At 44.2% G+C, this 5098-nt stretch overlaps 1 protein-coding gene across 1 annotated transcript in view; it reads left to right on the forward strand.

The window, feature by feature from the left end:
- The first annotated feature begins 676 nt into the window (after window positions 1–676).
- Window positions 677–5098, forward strand: part of kcnj5 (potassium inwardly rectifying channel subfamily J member 5) — a 23454-nt gene continuing 19032 nt past the window's right edge. Inside the window, exon 1 of the mRNA XM_023420421.2 lies at window positions 677–972. The gene's annotated coding sequence lies outside the window, so the exon portion shown is untranslated. The remainder of the gene's footprint in view (window positions 973–5098) is intronic.

The following is a 5098-nucleotide window of genomic DNA, read 5'->3' on the forward strand; positions in this document are numbered from 1 at the left end:
GTTCAGATTATTCAGGAGGCATCATTTACTGTCTGAGCTGCAGGATGTGGACGTGTTCAGTGAAATTGACACCGTATCTGATTTGTAGGCTGCTTCTCTCCCTTTCCTTCCTCTTATAACTGCTCTTCCTTTGTACTTGCAACCCTTAAGTTCATCCTTTTCACTCTTTTCTCGTACGAGTTTGTTCCTCTTCTGCCTTGTCTTTTGTCTTTCTTTGTGTGTCTCTTTCCAAAGACTCTTTTCTCTGCTTCCACTTTATATCTCCCTCAAACCCTTAGGGCTTTTTTTGAACTGCAGTTTTAGAGCAATTGATTATACCACACTCCTCTTCACCATTGCTCTTTCCCTGTCGACACCCCCATCACACACAGTCTCACACACACACACACACACACACACACCCCCACACACATTCACACACACAAGCACGCACGCACGCACTAATCTCTCTTTTCCTACCTCTTCCTGTACCACTGTACTTGACTTTTCCGAACATATTCTACCATGTGGTAGATGTAGTCACACACACACACAGTGATGCTGATGCTCTGTACAAAAAGGCACAAGCACACATGCACACACACATACTGAAAAACAACAAACCCTGAGAGACAAGCGGTAGGATCTCTGTGTAGAAGTGAGAAGAGAGGAGCATTCAAGAGACAGCACACGCATATTTACATCCTTTCCATCTCCTTTCTCACCCACTCTTCCTCTCTCTCTCTCTCTCTCTCCCTCTCTCCCTATCCCTCACACACACACACACACACATGCATGCACAGACAGACCCCCCTCTCACATAGGAGTAGATAGAGCACGGGGAAGAGCAGAAGGAGCTGGGTGGCAGGAGAGAGGCAGGAGGGCTGTTGTTGATTGAACAAAGCCAGGAAAGGAGTGCGCAGTCCCGGGGAGAAGAGCAGCTGTGAAATGCCTCGAAGGGAGCCTGCCAGCTACTCCTGCAGAGACCTGAAGGTAAGCCTCGTGCACCGCTGATAAAGAAAAAAAAAGAGGATGGCAAAAAGGAGGATAGGGGAGGTTTTTAAAGCCGCTGATGCATGGTACAATTGTGGCTCCGCGTCCAAGCTGCCTCCGCTCAGTTTGTCTGTGGATGGCATTGCATGCTGTGATTGCATTATGGGTTTCATTGCACAGCTACAAATCCCATCTGGAGTGGGTTGCCCTAATAATAAAAAAAAAGTGTGCATTACTTGGGGAAAGATCAAAAACTATGAGAGTCAGATAGAAACAGAGAGACGAGGACAGAGAGCAAGAACAGATGTGAGACAATGCAAGACACTTCGTGAGCAAGAGAGCAGGAAAAGGAAAGTGTTGATGGGAAAAGTGGCCAGATTTACCCTCCTCCATCAGCTACAACCTTTATCATCGCATCTCGCCTCCTTCATCTGAAGTCATTGCAGAGATACATAGATCATCACCATACATCTCCTTGCCCTCATAGCGGGGGCAGGGTAATCAAAAAGCAAATGGGTTTCTCTGACGCAAGCAGAGAAAAGCCTGTCAACACTCCTGCTGCGTGAGCTTACTCGTGTGCCGTGCTGTAGTTCTCTCAGTGCAATGCAGGAGTTTTACAAGCGCAGCAGCAGGAGCAGCAGCAGCAGGAGCAAACCCCTGTGTAACTATCTGTGTAACAGCAAGTGTGTGTGTGGACAGGTTAGTGGGGTGGGGGGTTCTTGTACCACTGACACACACCACAGCATGTTTCAGCTCTTACACATTTTTTATACATCCAATAAAAGCAGGACATGAAGCAACGGATGCAGGCGCAGGGTAGTGATAGCTGTTGGCGGTGTCTTCATGAATATTGTAGGCCACAGCAAAAGCATTGAGAGAAAATCATTTATATTGATTCCCTGGAAACACTCTCTCGGCTGAGGATTAGGGCTGCTTGCTTTAATGTCTGATGTATACCCCCCTTTTATCTCCTCATCTGTAGCTCCAGCTCAGTGCACTCCGCAGGACACATATCTCCAGAGTTGTTGCTGTAAAACTTTGATGACAATGCAGTGGGCTCAGCAGCCACGTTAATCGAGCACAGCCTTCCCAAAGCTCGTGTCCTTTCTGATGTTGTCATCATTAGGGAACGTCAAGACAACATTAAGGCCGTGTGTGGACTTCATCATTTTTTTAATATCTATTTTCGGGCACAATGTGGAGGAATAACTAAGTGGCAGCCATCTCTGCTGTCGTCATGAACTACATTTTTCACATATTTGGCTCATTTTAAGCTCAAGTCCCTTTGGAGCAAACAGAATGGGAAAGCCCAGCCTGACAGAGTGATTTCTTAATACTGGCTTTAGAACAAAACCTGCCTATTTGCCACACTTCAAACTACTTTTATCACTGTAATCTACCATGACCCTGCTCACAGCTGGTTGAACCGTGATTGGCTTTTTAGAGAGCGGGGGGTGGGGGGGTGCAAACCACTGAGACGAAATGGTTTTTGATGGATGGCCTTTTGACCTTATTCTCAGTGATATCATTGTAGCTGCAACACAGCGCTGTGCACCTTGCATCCCCTCCTGCCCGGTTATTATCCATGTCCTGATCTTTCCTAACAAGAGGACAAAAGAGGGCAAAGGGTAGATGTAATGCTCAGCAGGATCTAAGGGGAGTCTCTAAAGAGAAGACACTGTGAATAATTAATTGGATCTGTTTATTTAGTCAAGACTGTGTGTCTCAAGGGGGATGTGGGGAAAGCTCCGCTCTTCAAGCAGATCTGCATTCTCTAATACCGCAGCGGCACATTTGTGTCAAGAGCTTAGGCAGGCGTGTAGATTTTTTTTTTTTTTTTTGTATTTAGTGCCCAGGAAAAATGTGTGTGCATGTCAGAGTACTGCGTGAAAATGCTGTATTTTTTTCCTTTTGTGGGGATGTTGATAGACCTACATGCATATACTTTATTTATGCAGCACTACTAGAATTAGTTGTCATTTATTTATTCTCCTTGAGCCCGAGTTTGTACACTTTGCTCTTTGAACAATAACTTTGTGTATAATTCAAAAGTCACAGCCTTGCACTTTATGAGCTGTATATGAATACAATCCAATCTCTTGGCATTTCCATGAAATGGATAAGCAGCATAAAATTTCTTACACAATCTTGTTACCTCCCCCCCAGAAGGGAGATCACTCTGTTTAAGCCCTCATACATCTGTAACGAATGCAAATTCAAGCCCCTGTGTCTACTGTGTTTTTAAAGTGACACCGTTGATGCTTATGTGCCAGATTTATGGGACGGCCCATTCACTGATTCTGCAACGACTTCTCAATGCGTGTATTTTTCCTACTGCCTCGTCACACATAAAGTTGATACAGTGCGCAGAGCTGCTGCTGCTTCAGCCGATACAACACATTCTGTTTGGTAGAGAGATGACTGTTTCAGGGATCACCTCTTTGTTCACTGTTTGTCCACCACACCAACACGACTCGACATGAAAGCGTAAACACACATGCACACACACATCCACAGTCTCCTGTCATAGAAAACAGATAAGGGCAGAAAATACAGTTTCCTCACTCTCGGGAGTTTCGTGAAACTGGCTTCTGTATCTGTACAACTCTCAAAAAATAAGTAAAAATGGCTGCTTGCGTGAAGTCACCTTGCCTTTAGCATCTGTCAGTGAGCTCATCTGCAGCACTACTGCTCAGGTGGGATACTTTGGAGGGAAAAACATTTATGTAGCAATACAATGTGGTTACCAGTCAGACTATCCAGTATAATCTGTCACAGGTGACATTTTGACAGCTGCAAAAAACGCATTCCAGTGTACATCCCATGTTCAGGTTAACTGGCTCTCAAGAATCTTCATAATGGCTTGTGCTCTTATCTGTCAGCAGCAGGTTATGTGGAATGAAATGGAAGTTTTACAGTGTCTCCTGCTCCAGGCTTAGCCAGTGGGGCTAAACCAGCCTTTATCTGGAGTTAGTTTAATAAATCCCTCGCTCTATTCATGAGGACTCTTTTGTTAAGCATGACAGATGACGGCAGAGATGTCTCATGTCCAACTGATAAGCATTCAGGTCAGGCCAGTTTAACTAAACCACACGTGAGCTCATGTTTATTGCGTTGCATGTTCTTGTAAATATCACACCTCAACATGCAGGCAGTTTTGGATACTGTTTGGTTTCTTATATAATTTAAAAACAAACAAAAACCACCATCACTAATTGGCCAGTATAACAAATGCCCGTGAATATGATTTTCTCAGACTGATGCACAGACACATTGGCAGCTCCACAGTACACACTGATTCATATGGTGCAAGGACAATTTAGCTACAGGACATTCAATACATGTACACACGCATTTGAAAAAATGTTGCCATAATCACTGCAGTATAATTAAGATGTAGGGAGTGAACACATTCAGGTCTAGTCTACATCTGGAGGGTTTTTTTTTTTTTTTTTTTTTGCAGGTTTTACATAAGCATCTATGAAGCATGAGCATCCATCACCCAGGAGAAGTACATCCCTGTACATTTGCAGCTCATTAACACAGATGGAGTAGAGTAATACTGTGTGGTTAATAAGGCCTGAGTGGCATATTTTTGTTTGTTTTTTAATTTGACATGCTGTTTTGTTTTATTTATTTATTATTTATTTATTTATCTTATTTGGCAGATGTTTTTTGTTTTGTTTTTGAAATATAGAATTTTTAAAGAGTAAGTGGTTGCTGAGCATTTTTCTTCCAGCTTGCTACACATGTACACAGCTAAGACTCATTCACACCTTGTCATCCGCTGTCGGGGTGGAGGTTTAAGCTCGTCACTAAAGGACACCTTGTCAGAAACCGCTCCGAGCAGAGGGTGCGTTACTCAGCTGCTTTGTCAAAGAAGCTGGTTTGAGGATTTTTAACATGCGACTGCAGGGTCATAATCTCATTTTATTCTGACTCAGTATGTGCTGACTATAGAGAAGGAGGCTCCTCAAAGGGACATGCACAGGGACACACTGAAGTATGTCAGGAATTCCAATCAACACCATTTGACCTTTGGCTCCTCCAGCATCCGGCATGTGCTGCCTGGCTCTGCAGCCCAACCCCACCCCACTCATGGCCTCCCATCCTCCTCCTTCCACCC

This window comes from Seriola lalandi, unplaced genomic scaffold (assembly GCF_002814215.2).
Source record: "Seriola lalandi dorsalis isolate HSWRI2012SDOR001 ecotype SW California unplaced genomic scaffold, Sedor1 jcf7180002054642, whole genome shotgun sequence".
Classification (NCBI taxonomy): domain Eukaryota; kingdom Metazoa; phylum Chordata; class Actinopteri; order Carangiformes; family Carangidae; genus Seriola; species Seriola lalandi.